The 17,828-nt window shown below is 35.3% G+C and overlaps 1 protein-coding gene across 11 annotated transcripts in view; it reads right to left on the minus strand.

The window, feature by feature from the left end:
* The window catches only part of GREB1L (GREB1 like retinoic acid receptor coactivator), a 264,178-nt gene that overhangs the window by 137,395 nt on the left and 108,955 nt on the right, over positions 1-17,828 (minus strand). For 8 of the 11 annotated variants that reach the window (XM_087439006.1, XM_087439004.1, XM_087439003.1 and 5 more), the window contains one exon: positions 2,327-2,434. The gene's annotated coding sequence lies outside the window, so the exon portion shown is untranslated. Of the gene's footprint in view, positions 1-2,326; positions 2,435-3,417; positions 3,438-4,631; positions 5,183-17,828 lie in introns of those variants that run through there. The other 3 variants (XM_087438999.1, XM_087439002.1, XM_087439000.1) reach the window with 2 other exon arrangements.

The following is a 17,828-nucleotide window of genomic DNA, read 5'->3' on the forward strand; positions in this document are numbered from 1 at the left end:
CCATCTTCTTATCTTATTAACATTGCTAATTGTATTTGTCAGTTTTGCCACAATTTCAACGCTACTTAAACAGCTGTGGGTTTTCTCTAGGCAATTATCAGTCACTACACTTAGGTTTCTAAATTAGTTGTTGAAAGGCAGTTTAACCTTGAGAAAATAGACAGAGCACACTGTACACTAAGCCTTACATTTATGTATACATTGCTTTAAAATGAGTAATTATTAAAAAGAATTGAAAAAAATCATACACATAGGTAATTCACAAATATTGTAAATTTATAAATTAATAAGAAAATGCTTAACAAAGCCTATCATATACTACTCATCATTTTATCTTTTTTCCCTTACTATACATATTGTAATATATGTTCTTCTAATTATGTATATGTGCATGTATATGGTGTATAAACTGGAACATCGAAATACTGTCAAATTCCTCGAACAGTCCCTTTTTCCCCCCTATCTGCCAGGTGGCCAACACCTTTCAAATGTATCCACAATCACGTAGGTGGTGTCTTGAGGTCATGGGCTGAGATAAACAGAGCTCTTACAACATGCGGATTTTCCCCCCTTCTCCATTTCCCTTCAAAAAGAAAATTCTTTATTATATTTGCTTTTCTTATTCTCTATTCTTGACTCTGACATTGATTTTCTTCTTACTACTACAAAATATACAAGAAACACATTCAGAGAAAAACACAAGGTTTAAGGCTACTCATCAACTGATACCCCCTTCTATGAAACACAACTAAATTTTAAAAAAAGCTTCCATAATATAGAAACATTACACTTCATGTGCCATTTATTCCCTTTATACGTTAAAATAAATTCAAAAATAACTTTTTAGAGTTAACCAGTTTTGGTGTTTTTAAAGGTTTATAATATCCTGTTTATGAGCCAGTCAAAAGCTCCTTAGAATAATTTTTAAATTAACGTAGGCTCATTCCTTACCCCTCTCTCTCTCCCCCACTTTCTGTGCGGAGGAAAGAAAAGGTGATATTTCAACAGGGCAAAATTCTTCACTGAGAGACAAACATTAAAATGATAAACATTTTGGAAAGCAAAGTACACTTCAAACCCTAACTGTTCTTTCAAACCTATATTGACTGTTATAGTAGTTGCCAACATTTGGTGAGGATTATCCTTCCATTAGAAAAAAGCAAGCATTCCCCAGATAAATCAGGAGTTTTTGCCATGAGACTCATAAAACCTTTTCACAACACAGATTTTCAAGAGGATCCTTTAAGGTTTTAGGAGGCTGCTCCTTTTACTAAGTAACAAAATACACCCCATGGTGTCTCACTGACCCCACTCAGCTGTCCTTTGACCTCTTCAATTGTTGAAGCCTAACTCCAGGGACCACAGAATTCGCCTCCCATATCAAAAAGGCGAATGTTGCTTCCTCCTAGCACCTGGTGTAACAAAACGCAACAGTTCTCCCTCTCTTCTCTCTCCTCCACTCCTCTCTGACCACTTTCCAGATGTTCCAGGCCCAAATGTTAAGCCAATACTAGGTTTCAGGAACTGCGTGGTCACCATGAAGGAACAAACAGGGACCAGGCTGAAGTGGCAATGACCCTCTTGTTCTTTTTGGCCTCAAAAGGATACAACGGGTCATAAAGGAGGAAAAGATCTTTGGCCTCTCTTGGAAATGCCAGGCTATTGAAGCACGTTGTAACTTCCAAAAGGAGAGAGATGGTCTTGGGTTATGCCCTGAGAGACAGGAGGTACCTAAAACAGTATCCCTAAATTTGTAATTCTAAGCAAACTTTTAATTTTCTTTGACATAGGGGGGAAAAAAGGTAGTATCACATTTTCTTTCTCTAAATTAAAAGCCTTCAAAAAATAGAAAAAAAACTTTTATAAAGCTTTTAAAACATACTTGTCAGGATAGTGTTATATGATAAAAATTTTAAAGATATGAGGTCACTAGATACGGTTTGAGTTTTTTTGCAAAAGCCAATAATCTAAATATCTCTTATTAGGCAATTTGAAAGATCAAACCATAATCAACAAAGAGGAATCAAGAACTGAATTCTTACTATCATAATTTAGGTATATAAGAAATATAACACAGAGGCTGTTGTAGGAAAAAAACCTCATTGCTTAATACGTTGGGTTTTTTTTTTTTTCCGGTGGGGATGATGGGGGAGGGGACAGGAAAGCAGGGAGGGGAGGAAATGGAAGGAGAGGAGCTCATGGAAATAGCGGCTTAATCAGTTTAAGGACCAAATATAGTAGCTTTATTTAAATTCCAAATACAACTTCCTAAAACAAATTTGATCTTGAAAAATTGGGGAGGGGGCATATTATAATTGTACAATACCTTGGTTTATTTATTAACATTTTTGAATCACGTTCATGATTAAGTTGGGCTGTCAACACTTCAGGGAGCCTGTTGCCTAGATTTTACTTGTTTAAAGCTCTTCTGCACCTGCAAAAACAAAAAATAAAAATATACGCTTAAAGACATGAATCAGTTTCCAAATGCATTATACTCTACAATACAATAATCTAAATATTTACAATTCTACAAAAATTACAATTAGAAATAAATTATCATTCTTATACAACTCCATCCTAAATGGCAGATATAGATAGATATTCCTCCTTCTTAAATACTCCCAAAGAATCACTCCTAATTATATATACTCAAAAATAATTTCTGTTGTTCTTAAAATTTCCCCCACTAAATCTAAGTTGAGTAAATTGGTCAAGTCTGCATTTTTGACAGGTGTTACCATAATGCTAAAAGCCCACAGGTTATTTTCATTTTTAGGATTGAAATCAGTGAAAGGTAATTTTCTTATTCGAAGGAGTTTGAGTTTTATAATCTCTGATGCTTGACCAAAATTTACCTCATCAAAGAATTATAAAAAATTTAAGACCTAACTAATATTTATTGAAATTATTTTTCTACTTTTTGAAACTAAAGCTTTAATAATTTCTGAGAAAGAAAGACTGCAAGAAGAAAAAGAGCTACTGTTTCCTACCATTTTGAGTAGTGTATTTCTAGAAGAAATTAAACTAAATAATTATAATTACATATAACCGGCTGAAAATTACAGTGTGCATAGTATTCTCTCCTTTAAGCAGATTATGGTCAAAATAAATATTGCATGGAAAAATAGGAAATTTAGTCATAAAACAGCAACGAAATAAAAACTATTTGTCATTGATTTTTATACATAATTTAGAAGTGTTTCTATTCCTTTGTTACTGTATCTAAAAAGAAAACAAAAGAAGATTTTCCTAAGAATGTACAAATTTAAAAATGCATATTTATAGCACTAAAACATTTAAAGTAATATTAGCTTATGTTTTCTAAAAAAAGTTTTCATTTTACTCCCCTTTTATGCCAACTTGAAAGAGAGAAAAGAACCATTTTAGATTTTGAAATAAAAATCTGTATCTTACCTCTCTTACTGTCAGAAGAATGTCTTCAGGCAAAAGAACAATTACAAATGCAAGACGCAGACTTTCAAACTCATATATTTTCCACCCACCACACACAAACAGATATCTTTTTGTAAGTCAGGAGTCTTGCTCCCTACGTCCAAACCCAAGACTACCCCATATGGTCAACAAGGTCAAACTGCATTACTGCCAATGAAACTATATGACTCCACAAGGACCGTAATGATTTTTAAAAAAGGTCAGTAATCCAATTCCAATAGCTTCAGAGTCTAAAATTGCTAATTTTTGGCCACGTGCTGCACACTTCACCTGCTAGTAATGACATTTTTGTATTTTCTTCTAATTACACTCAAAGCTAAGACCTTTGGCCCTGGGCCACAGACCCCTATTCAGGCTGCCCACATTCTCTTAAACGACCTGATCCTTTGTTGTCACTCTTACTCTTTCATCTATTATTTACACACACAGAGAAGGAAGATACTCTACCATTTGCATAGCTTAAAGCTTCTAATCATCTTAATTTCTTAATTTCTTTGCCTTTCACTATGGTCTTTTTCATAGACGAATGCCAGAAAGTTTGACAAAATCATTTTTTTCACCCACATTTCCTCCCCGCCCCCCGCTTTACTCCCTGGCCAACCTCCTTCCTATTCCTTCTCTTCAAAAGGAAGGACTTTTTATCAGGCAGGATTTACAAATTTTAACTTTCACCAATAAAATGAGTTTCTAAATATAATGCAAAATCTCTACCTTGTTCTGACAGATCAATAACAATTATATTTCTTTCTTTCATCAAAGAGCCCATCCAATTAAGTGGAAGGTTACTTAAAATAGCTTAAAATCTTCCCCCAGCCCCCCTAAAGCATGAGCACAAAATTTTCAGAATTCCCCTGTAAAAATGCCAAAACAGCTTCATAAACAAGGGATGTTAGTTATATGGCTAAAACTTTTCAAACATTTTAATATCTGCAGTTGCTCAAATGCTTACAAGAACAGAAAAAAAAGGAAGAAAAAAAAAAGAAAAGAAAATATAAAGAGAAATTTAAAGATTAAAAATTTTTTAAATCTTTACGCTTTAAAAGATGACTAATTCTCCAAACAGCAAAATCCTCACATAAAACATTCTATCTCCTCGTCATTTCCCAACACTTTTTCCAGACTTTTTTTTTTAATGTCCAAACACATTTGCAAATCCAAAGCACAGAACTGTTTACCATGATGCAGATGTCCCCCTCAGATCACGGTAGCCACCAAAAGACTCTGATTTCCAAGATGTTTATAAAATGACATATGATCCATCTTTGCTCTCTCTTCCTCTATTGCTCAGCTTACTCTTGATTTCTAACAGTATTTCCTTGTTGTCTGTCCGCTCTGCAGACCCTGAAACCCCTTGTCTTTTCTTATTTTCACCATTTGCTTCAACCAGCAGTTCACTGGAGACCCATCCATCTTGTAATGCCTAAAGTGACAGATGCTCTCAGGAACCACCACACTGCTGAGTGAACAAAAGATAACATCACCTCTAGGAACTCCAGAGAGAAATACAACTGCAACCTTAAGACAGGGGCTGACTTGACAGACATTAGACCATAAACCTCTTCTAAGCGAAAAAGAAAACAATTGCCACACACACAAAAAAATGTGACACAATCAAAGGCAGAAAAGAGTGATTATTTGTGGATTGCCTTTTCACTCTGCGGCTCACTTGTCTCCCCCAATGCTTTTATATTGGGGCAATTCACTTGCCAAGAGGCAAGAGAAGTTCTTGGGAAAAAAGCCTTTCTCAAGTATCTTCTTTTATTCAACGATATTCAAAGTGAAATTCATTCACATGTCTGTTTCAGTAAATCTGAGGCTTATGATACAGCATTCTTAAACCTGACCAGGCTTGTTTGCATAAAGCAATATCTGGACTCAGAAATGCTGACTCAGTTCTACTGCTGATATGCATACTTTGCAAATTGAAAACACATTAGAAATTAAAAAGCAACCTGTGACACAAGGTCAACAATATGTGGAGCTCATAAAAAAGCTCACCATTCATTCATCAGATCACCTCAACTTGGGTTAAAAAGACAGTTAGCAAGAGGATTCTGGGAAGGACTACAGATCTCTTTTCTAACAAAGGAAAGGTCATATTAACATCTCCCAGCAACAAACTAATGACAGGGATACTGTAGACGCAGGGGACTCTGCTTGATGCCACCTAGGGTTTTTTTGTTTTTGTTTTTTTAACCATCTTATTTGAAATCTTCATGCAGCAATAGGTAAATTTGAACTCCAACATTTAATTTTAACTTTAATACTTAGATAACTATAGTAAAGGGAAATTCTTGAAGAACAACAACAAAAAATGATTTGGAGGTCACACACATTGTGTGATCAATGTCAATTATGGAGATTAACAACCCATTTTTATAACAGATATCAAGCAACTCAGAAGAAAATCTATGCTGCAGCTAAATACATTATCATTTTCAAAAGAGTAAATGATATAAATATCTGTGTTAAATCTAAAATAAAGAGCCAAATGCTCAAGAAAAGTTCTGTCAACCATATTTCTAAGAAGAAACATAAGCATTTACAATGGCACTTCTTTAATACAAATATTTTAATTTTTATTTAAAATTTTTGCATAAAAAGCCTTTAAGTTGTAACTATTTTTCTTTGGGGTCACTAATGACTCCTCTCATCCTCTTTCTACTAAAAAAATATAAATTTTAAAAGATATTTTATCTCCTGTGTTTGAATTATTTGTGGCGTAAAAGAAAAATTTTCAACTTGATAAATCATATCTCAAACATTTGTCTCTCATTTCCTCAAACATTTCAGTGTATCTGTACAAATAAGATAGTATAAATATTTCACAATCTCAGAATTTTCTGGTTTTTATTTTAATGCTGGCAAAACAGAATGCAGACAAAATAATTAAATGAGTATGTAAATTATATAACAATGTAAAAAGATTAAATAATTATAGAATGCTTATTAATATATAAATGGTTTATTCTAATATGGACTTGATCTTTAACTAGACAACTTTGTTTAACACACAGTGACCTTAAGTAATCCCTCAACTACTGACCCAAAAGTACCACATTGTTCAACACTCTCAAACTCTGGCATTAATACCAAGAGAGAGACGTGACCTTGAAATGACAGCTCCATTGCAGAAGGCTCAAAAAAGGACCCAATTAAATGACCCACTTTTAAACACAATAGGATCGATATGCATGCAGGAAAAGTACACCCCTGTGGAAAGTTCTTACTGCCTGATTGATCAAAAACAAAACAAAACTTTTCTTTCTTAAGTGCCTCTTCCAGATCACAGTCAGTGCCAGAAATCCACACAGGAAAAAAATCCATCAAAATGAAACCCTAAAAGGGTTTACCCTTCACCATCCTATTTGCACTTCAAAACCCTGTAAGTCCCTCAGTTAAACCCCAGGGCTGAACCATTTCAATAATAAGAGAGGTGGCCAGCAGTGATTTATCTCCCATTTGGCCTCTGGACAGAGCTGTAATGTCTATGAAGCTTCCCTTTCCTCGCTCGAACCCTCCCCCAACTCTCAACCTAAATTTCTGCAGCTTTGGATCTGCAATACCTTATAAACAATTCATATGCCCCTTCCAATCACATGCAAGAACAGTCTGTAACTCAAGATTTGGGTACATTTTCTTGGCAATGCTTTCACAAAATGGAATGCTGCTGAGTAATCAGACACTGAAAATATCAGGTTAAATTTCGGGTTATCTTTGTTATAAATTGGATAAAAGAAACTTCCTTAACTTTAGCCTCTCTCTTCTCACATGGTAATTGTTGTCAGAACTTCTTAAACTTTTTCCAATTTATACCTTGATGTCCTTTACATTTTGGGCCATATCAGCCAACTTCCTGCAGTAGTGTTCATCTAAATTTAAATCCTTGCACTGTAAAATATCTTAACACATCCAAAAAAGTGGACATCTCACAGGTCACAGACTCCTGGGTCAAAAAGACCTTAAAAACAGATATCAGACCACTATGACCCAACTGATTTATTCTACCCTTGTTATCAAATATATATTATAACTGTCATTACACACACTCACACAATTTTCCTCTAGTAAAATAAACAATGTCATCAGTTATTCCAATTGAAATACAGGGCCCAGAAATTATCAAATGTGAAACACAGTGAAGTTTTTCCTTAAAAATGGAGAATATTTTGTCACTAGGCACGAATTCTCTATTTCAAAATTATGTTCATGTTTCCTAGTGTAGAAGGATGATAAAAAATATAGGCACCCTACTTGTTCATTGTTTTCTGTTTTCATTTAAATGAGAGGAGTTTGTTTTTCTAATTGATTGTGATAAATTTCATCTGAATGCCACATTAATAACTTGCACTAAATAATTCCACTATCATGATTCCAGTTTTACAAGTTGAAAGCTTTCAAGCTATTTCACTAACTTCATAAATTTAGAGATTCCACAAGGCAAATATAAATGTATTTTATTTAAGCCTAATATCAGTTAAGAAAAGTTTAAAAGGATAAAATTAAATATATGACTGATAAAAATATAAGAAATACAAATTTTTGTCAATTAAAAGGAAAGAATTATTTATGTTTTTAGAGATACTAATCAATAAAAACTATATTTCTTCCATTAAAAAAAGCACCACTAACATCCTTAAAACTGATTAGCAAATATTTGTCATTTTCAGAGCTCCAAAGAGCACACATTCTAGAAAAACCAACCCTCATGGCAGATGACTTTATTGCATGCTACCAGGTCAATGAATCTCAGATTTGTATTTGAGATAACATAAAAATTCAAACTGCACATATAAACCAGGAAAAACAGACAACTGAAAAAAATCTAAGGGACATAAATTTTTATATCACTGAAACAAACTTTGGCACTAATAACAATAGTCAGGAAAACAAATTTCTTAACCTACTACATGGCATTTTTTTAAGAAAAGCTTTCCTCAGAGAATCAACAAGAGTAATTGATCCACCACAGAGGAAATATTCAATCTTCATTAAATATTTATTCAGTGCAATAAGTTGTTAGGTCTATTTAGACCTCAAAAAAGAAGTAGTTCCTATCTGGTAGGAATCCAGTCTTGGGAGAATTGAATTGAGATGAGAGGCAGTTCCTCAAGTCATGACACTATATTTCAAAATGACAATGCTAAAAACTAGAGATGTGCTATAAAATGTAGCACAAGATCTGCAGTTCCCAACTCTCCTACACTATAACCATAGCCAAGTCACCTATCTTCTCTGGGCCTGTTTCCTTATACATAAAATGCGGGATAAAAGTAATAAAACATTATGGTGGTAATGGGGCAGGGAAGAGATCCCATTCACAATAGGAACAACATAAATAATACCTAGGAATCATCTTAATGACAGGTATGTGATAATATCATTTTTTTAAATTGCCAAACTTTACTTAGGTAATTTAAGTGAAAATTTACACACACAGAGAAATATGCTAGGTTTCTAAAAGAGAAGCCTAATTGTTGTAAAAAATATGTTTCTCACACAAAATAATAAACTTACAATTCCAATCAAAATAGCAATAGAATTTTGGGGGAACATTATGAAAACATCCATAAATTCATAAGGAAGATTATCAAAGAAAAGATGGAAGAAAGTCTTTTCAAAAAAGGTTATAAGGGGAGGTGAGTAAAAATAAATGTTAAATCATATTATGAAGAAAGAGCTTTTGGCCATTAAATCCATGTCACTAAATCCAATGAACATTTTTCAGTTCTCATCTAACATACCTCTCGGTAGATTTCTTGAAACTTCCTTTCCTTCTGCTGATTTCATCTCACAACTTTTCTGGTTTTCCTCCTTCCCTATGCTGCTTCTCAATTTCCTTCGCACTCCCATGATACACTACCCATCAACGAAATGTTGGAGTTCCCCAGCGCATAGTCTGTGGCAGCCATCTTCCAAGATGGCCCCACTGATTCTCACCTCCTGTGTAATCTCCTCCCACACTGAATCAGGGCTGACTTGTGTGATCAATAAAATATTAAACAAGCGACAGTGTGTGATTTCCAAGGTCATAAAAGATATTGCAGTTTCTGCCTTGACCTCTTGGATCACTTGCTCTAAGAGAAGGCAGTCACCATGCTGTAAGTTCACTCAAGCAGCTCTGTGAAGAGGCCCTCATGGGTAGGAACTGAGGCCTCCTGCCAAGAGCCAGCACCAACTTGCCTAATTTCTCTCCCTGCCTGCTCTCTGGCAATCACTCTCTACAATCACTTCTCTGCATTACAGTGCAAATATAATCATGTCAACTCCTTGCTAAAGCCCTTTGTGTTTTATATTGCTCTGAGGATAAAAATCATTACTATAGGGGCTGGCCTGGTGGTGGCATAGTGGTAAGTGCGCAAGCTTCACTTCTAGTGGCCTGAGGTTCGCAGGTTCGGATCCTGGGCGGGGACCCATGCACCGCTTATCAAGCCATGCTGTGCCAGGCGTCCCACATAAAGTAAAGGAAGATGGGAGTGAATGTTAGCCCAGGGTCAGTCTTCTTCAGCAAAAAGAGGAGGATTGGTAATGGACGTTAGCTCAGGGATAATCTTCCTCACCCAAAAAAAAAAAAAAAAAAAAAAAAAAAAAAATCAATACTATTAATATCCCTGCCCATCTCCCCAGCCTTATCTAACACTGTTCTCTTCCTAAACACTGTGCTCCAGCAATGCTGACCAACCTTTAACCATGTATGTTCCCTCTGCCTGTAATTCCACCCATCCTATCTTTTACTTTGGTCTAGTTAAATCTCTTTCATCGTTTAGATCTCAGCTCAAGCATTGCTTCCCTGATCCCCTCGACCCTTCATTAAAAGCTCCCATAGAACCTATTCATCTCCTTCCTAACACTTTTGATTAATGTGTGTCTTCCCTATTAAATTTTAAGCTACATGAAGGTAGGGACTATGTTTTTCTGTTTTTGCCTATTATTGAAATCACAGTACCTATTGTGGTACCTCCTTACATAGTAGGCCTTCAAAAACACTGCTTGAGTAATTTAATAATTTAAAATACAGGGCTGGCACAAGAATGAGAAGCTCATTGTTTACAGTCCAAAAAGATTTTAATATCTATAAGAATTATTATATGACAATTGAGGCATTATAAAACAATAAAGGCAATGAGAAATTATTCATTTAATGATACTGAAATAATGATCAACAATTTAGAAAGTAATAAATTCTACAGAAAAAAAAAGATTAAATTAAATATCTATACCTAAATACATTTACATCAAATCATATAAAAACTAAGAGGAAACAGAATTAAATGTTTATTATGCTGATATTTATCACATATCAAGGTTTATTATGGTATCATAGTGAGAATTTAGTTTTCTAGGCCTAGAAATCACAAAGGATAAGACTGACAGATTTGACTAGTGAAAATATAAAACTTCTGTATATTTAACATCTAAAACAAATAAAAAGGAAAAACAATCAGCTAAGAAAAATGTTTCTAGCTAAGGAAAAGAGTTAATGTCTATATGTATATAATAAAGTAAAACATTAACACCCCTACCCCAGTGAATAACCTAATAGTCATTCCATCAACAGGGAAAGAGGTAAGCACATTACAGTAACAGTAATAACCACCACCATTTATTGGGTACCTATCAAGTACCTCACATACACTGTTTCATTTACCTCTCACAAATCCATCCATAAATAGAATACTATGAAGCTATAAGAAATATATTTTTGACACAGAAATTTATTCGTAATATGTGAAGTGGAAAATATGTTATAAAACAATACGGTTTCATTTCTATAAGGAAAAAATACATAAATAACCTGATAAGATACAGAGATAAATCCAAACAGTGTAATAAAAATCACAAAATAGTGAGTAATGTGATGATAGGACGTACTTTTTTTCTTTATGCTTACCTTTATTTTCCAGTTTTCTACAATAAAGAAGTTACTTTAAAATTTTATGCACATTGCAGACAAGTAAGCCCTATATCCTTTTATTATCATCATCATCATCATTACTATCTTTATGGACTTTGACTGACATTTCATAGCTGCAAAATGTTGACTTTCTTAACTGACAAGTATCACTTTTCAGGTATTACTTTTGTAGGTTTACTGTAGGTAAATGTATAGTGACAAATACAGTTTATGAATGTGTGCATAGTAAAGATTATAAATAAATATAATTTGCTTTTCATACCCCTGCAGATATTTTTACTATCATGAGACAATGAAATTGTTAAATTTATTTATAATAGCTTGCTTATGTGGAGCTTTGAAAAAAATTTTCCATGATGATATAAGAAATAGTTCCAAGCTGATAATCCCTAAGATGAAACACAAATTTCACAACCTAACGTTAAAAAAAAAACTTTCATTAATTATCTTTCTGTACCTATTCAAACTTTTCACCCATCACACTCCAATATGAAATACCTATTTCTATCAATTTAATTTTATTGCTGTTTCCCACAAATAAGCCCATATCCGTTTCTGTGCCTTTGTGCAAGTTCTCTATCCCACTCCCTCACTTAACCTTTCAGCCTTAATCCTTTTCTTGCTTCGCTCACATTTATCTTTCTCATAACCCTCACATCCCCTAGCACCATTCTAGGCATACAGCCAGCACTTAAGAAACAATGATATCACAAATATTTTCAAAGTAAAATCTACCTATATTGAATCAGTATGGAAATTGTGCCTCGTTAGGTGTTTAAAATAGAATATTTCTATTTTAAGTATTTAAAAAAAAATTCTTCCTTTTAATTTTTTTGAGTAGATAATATATTTACCTGGTTAAAAATCTAGCAGTAGAAAAGAGTATTTAGTAAAAAGTGTCTCTTCAACTCTTGTCCCCCAGTCTCCTCTCACAGGAAACCACTTTTATTATTTTTTTAGAAATGGATACTTTAGATTTTTTAAATACATACATAAGTAAAGACAAGTCAAACACATTCACTCTTTTGGATCTTGCTTTTTTAAGTTAAAAAATATTTTGGAGATCTTTCTATATAGGCTCATACTTCGTCACTTTTTTTAGTGGCTTCAGAGAATTCCTTGGCATGTACATACCATGATTATTTTAAACTAGTCTCTTAATGATGGACATTTAGTTCCTGATCTTTGTTATTACTAAAGATATTGTAACAGCCGACCGTGCATTAATTAATAGACACTAATTTTAGCACTTGTTGGATAAACTCCTAGAAGTGAAATTACTGGGTCAAAGGATATATGCCGTTTTAATTTTGTTAAATGTTGCCAAACAGCCTTGTTTTTGTTTTAGCAGACACAAGGCAGATTTCATTTCTTCCACGCATTGGAAACATTTTCAATTACAGTTCAGTTTTTCGAAGGTCTACATCAAGTAGTAAAATGCCAAGTGCACAGAAAAGCTGGGTTGTAGGGAATCCCTGATAATGAGGCACTAAGTGAGGGTTGAACTAACAGCTGAACCAATTTACACTCCAATTAGAAATTTATGTATTCCCCACACTTTCAACAATGTAGAATATTATCTATTTTTGTCAATCTGACAGATGAAAAATGATATCTCAGTGTAGTTTTAATCTGCATTTCTCATTGTGAATGAAAATGAATATCTTTTCAAATGTATAAAGGTCCTTGAATTTTCTTCTCTGAAATGTCCAATGTTTATCCATTTTTCTATTTGGTTGTTGGTTTTATTCTTGATTTGTAGGAGCTCTTTATATATTAAGGAATTTTGTCCTTTGTGTATGATATGAGTTGCAATATTTTCCCCCAGTTTGTCATTTTGCCTTTTGACTTAGCTCATAGTGTTTGTTGTTATTTTTCAATGCAGTCTTAATTTTTATATAATTAAATTTATCAATTTTTAAAATGTTAAGTAGTTGCATGTAAACTCACTGTACCTTTTTATTTAAATAATCTACATAAGCCAGTGTTATATTTCCTAGAGGTACAAGAAAGCAAAGGAGTGGAATAGAGAGGGAGAGAGGTAAGGAAAAAAATCTATCTAAATGAATAGACTCCCCAAAGATGTTATTTTTCCATTTTAAAAAGAAATGTGTAAACTTTCAGTTTACTGATGACTTTGTTAGGGGAACAAAATAGATATTTCCACAGTATCCATTCTCCTGCTTTTGCAAAAGGGGCAGAAACAACGCACCCCCCCCCCAGCCCCCACTGCCACAAAAAACAGGAAAGAGAAGGAGTAGAATGGACAAGGTGGGTTTGAGGTAGCCAGGAGGATGAAAATTTTGATTTGGTAGCATCTAATCCTAGAAGAAAAAGAAGGAATATCTTTTGAGCCATTCTTTTTCTGGATTTTGGACTTCAAATTAGTGGAAAGGCTATATAATTCTGGTAAAGGGGAGAAGACTCCAGGCAGAAGTGTCAAATATGGGAGTTTTTCCAACAAGGATGTTTATGGATTTTCTCCCTCCATGCCCCAAATTCCCATTACCAACTCTTCCTCCACTTCCTATAGATATTCTACTTTTCTTTAGTCCCTACTTGAAAAACATGGGATCCAATCAGTTGTTTATTATTGTCTTTCTTTGTGATTCCTACATCTACATCACTGGCTGTAAACTTTTTTCTGAGTCGCTGCTCTCCACTTAGCATCAATATATCCACTCAATATGTCCAAAACAAAACTCATTATTATTAAATGCTATTCCTATTTCCTAATTTCATTATTTTCATTTATTCACCTAGAAAGTACTATGAACTGTGCTAAGAAGGATGGTAAAGGCAGTCCCTAATCTCATAGAGACCTCAATCTAGAGGTAAAGACAAATCTGTAAATGCGTAAATGTTCACTAGAATTAGGAACAAAGTACTACAAAAGCGCAGAGAATGTAGCAATACTGTCTGGAGAAATGAAGAAAATATCAGAGAAGAGATGACATTTAGGTGGCTTTAAAGGATAAAGTAGGAATTCATCAAATAGAATTGGGAGGCTCTCACAGGCCAATAGAACAGAATGTCAAAGTCATGGTGTATTTTAGAAATACTGAAAGCTCATTGTTGGGGGTCATTGAGTGGCAAGAGAAGAGAATATGAAAGTAGGTTGGGGCCAGTCTGTGAGGAACCTTATGTGCCAAATGAGGAATTTGAATTTAATCCTAGAAGCAGAAGAAAGCCAATAGAAGTTTTCAAAAAAAGAATTGACATAATCAAATTTTTAAAAAATAGAAGGAAACTCTGGTGGTAGTGTGAAAGTTGGATTAGAGACCAGATGAAAGGTTTCTGCAAGAGTCTAGGAAGAGGTGCTGAGAACTGCACACAATCAGGGATGGAAGGAACAGAGACGAGGAGCCCTTTCAGTAGGCAGTTAGAAATTCAGGACTCAAGCTAGGAGTGGGGACTGAACAAACAGCCCCTGGAGACAGACAGCTGCCACAGAAAGAGCTGATATTACTAGTGGTGAGATTACCTAGGGATTGCCTCGGTAGAGAAAGTATGTGGAGTAAGAAGGTCAAGGAGGGAAGTCTGAGAAACACCATCATTGGAGAGTCAAGCAAAGAAAAACGAAAACCCAGCAAAGCAGATGGAGAAGGAGCCATAGGAGAAGTAGGAAGGAAACCAGGAACCAACAGGGTTGTGAAAGCCAAGGGACAAGAGAGTGTGAAGCAATGCAAGGTGGTCAACAGTTTCAACAGATAAGAGAGGTCAGTAGCACTAAGAATGAAAATCTGCCATGGCATGTAGCAATTACTTTTTCAAGAAGTGTGGTGAATGAGGATGGAAGTAAGTTGGTAGGTGTCAGAAAGGTAAAATGGCAGGAAAGAGTAATTAGATCCAAGGATGTTGTACGATGAGCTTCTTCCCTCAAAGAAAAGAGAGAGGTGATGATACAAAAGAGAGGAGATGACTAACAGAATAAGGTCCTAGAGAAGGTACTGAAGGGAGAGAGGAACAGATGGAAGACACATATGGATGGCAGAACCACAAGGCAGGAGCCCGGGTCCCTGATGATAGCAGAGATGCTTTATCAGCCTCAGACAATTATCTCCAAACTTTGCTTACATGGGAAAGAAATAAACTTCTAACTTGCTGTTTAGTGTTTCCTTGCTGTTTAGTGTCATTTGCAGACAAATGTAATCCTAACTGATACAGCAGAGAAGAGTGTTGAAAGAATAAGCAAGCGCCTCTCAAAAAGCATGAAAACATGAAATAGTGTAGTATGTTCAGAAGACAAGACCAATCTGGCATTACTAGACTAGCAAGTGTGAGAGAGGGAGTGGTAGGAAAGGAAGATGAAAATGCATCCTCAGGTGTGAGGAGTTGAGACTGGATCCTGTAGATAAAAAGTAGCCGTGTGAAAGGGCATTAAGCAAAGGAATTACATGTTCCCATTTCAGCTTTGAGTAGATTCCTCTAGTGGCAGTCTGGAAGGGGCTCAGGAGGAGGCAAAACAGGATGCAGGGAGAATGTTTAGAAACTTCTACTATATTCCTGGTGAGAGATCACGATGTCTGTATGGGTGCAGCTATGGTAGGGTTACAGACGATGGATAGACCTGAGAAATAATTAGGAATTAAATCAGTAGAAATTGGTGACTAATGACATGGGCAAGTGATTCAGGATGAAGCCTTGGTCTCTACCTTGCATTGCTTTTCTCCATTCCCACTGTTACATTCAGGTATGACACTATCTCATTTATTTATTCAACAAATATTTATTGAGTGCCTTCTCTTTGCCAGGTCCTGCAGATACAATGGAGAACAAGCTAGAAATGGTCTCTGCTCTCATAGATTTAGTTAGGAACGCCAGTGCTGAAAGCTTCATATGTGATATCTCATCTAATCCTCAGAACACCCTATGATATATAGTATTATTATTATTGTCCCCATTTGTCAGGTGAGGTAACCCAGTCTTAGAAAGTTTAATAATTTGCTCAAGGTCACATGGCTAGCTGATAAGTGATGGTGCCATGAATCAGACACAGATCCATCTTACTTCAAAGCCATGTTTTCAATCACTTAGCTATGTTATCTCTCATGCACTTACATACAATGTACTAACTACTACGACAAGGAGTATAGTGGTTTGGATTATTGCAGCCTCCTAACTGGACATTCTTTCTGCACTTGGCATGTTCCAGCCAGAATAATTTTTCTAAAATGCAGACTGGTGAGGATGGTGGTACCTTCTCCAATTAAGGGCACTCTGACAAGGAAGATGAGGTTTTGAATGGAAGGTGATGCATTCAGGTCTTAGATATGTTGATTTTGAGATGGCTGTGAAACATCCAAATGGAGATATCCAGCAGTAGTCTGTAGATGAATCTGAAGTTTAAGGGGAAGCAGGGCTGGAGATAAAGCGCTTGGTATCACTAGTTCTTAGAGGTCAGCTAAAGTCAAGGCAATTACTGGGACTCTTCAGGGGCTCCCAGAAGTGAGAGAAGCAGCCTACTGAGCAAAGGGTAGTTGGGTACAGGCTTAAAGAGACTGGAGTAGATTTGCAATAATTGATTAGAGGAAAAGGAGAGAGATTCAGCTAAGGGCAGTCAAATTAATACAAATTCAGTCATATTTAGGGTTAGGTACAATGAATTTATAGTGATATCAATCTGCACGGTTGAAGGATTTTCTCCAGTAGCAATCACTAACTCAAGAACAGGAAAACTTGCCAAAATTTCATTATTTTACTAGTTCCTTTCTTTTCTCCCAGTCCGATTTAAGATCTTGCCTGTGAGTTCCCAGAGCACCCTGAATTTACCTTTGACCTGCTAATGAACACTTGACCTATCAGGTTCTATTTAAGTCCATCTTCCCTTTGGACTTTGAAATACTCAACATGTCCTTTGAGATTTTGAAAATCTGTGTTTTTTTTATTGTTTTTATTCCCAGTAACTTGCACGGCACTATTTGTATACTTGTTTTACTGACAGCTTAGGCTGTAAAGTCTCTGAGGGCAGGAACTGTGACTTTGCACAGTTTTGCAGGAGCAGCACCTCAGGTCAATGTCTCACACCCAATATGTCCTCATCAAACATTTGTGGGATCAGACTAACTTTAATCTGGAAGCATAATGTAGAAACTAACCAACTATCTAATACTGTCAAGCAGTGACTTTTAAGTTTTCAGACGTGGAATAAACAGTCCCTCCTCTCAACCTTTCATTCTCTGTTTTTCATCAAGAGGTAAGTAATTAGGATACCTCTACCCTGTTACGTGCCATTTTGTCATTGGAGTTTGGGCCCTACTGGCAGCTCTGTTGGCTCTGTGACCACAGACGATGTACTAAGCATTTCTGGGCTGAGTCCTTGTTAGTAAAACTCAAGGGCTTGGACCCAATGATTGCTGATGTCCCTTCTCATTCTAAAATCCAAGGATTCAATGACCTTTGGAAGACCTTTAAACCACACCTGAGAACCACTGCCTTATAAAGCACAACTAAAACA

Source organism: Ceratotherium simum, chromosome 14 (genome assembly GCF_057802395.1).
Source record: "Ceratotherium simum simum isolate JZ-2026a chromosome 14, ASM5780239v1, whole genome shotgun sequence".
Taxonomy (NCBI): Eukaryota; Metazoa; Chordata; class Mammalia; order Perissodactyla; family Rhinocerotidae; genus Ceratotherium; species Ceratotherium simum.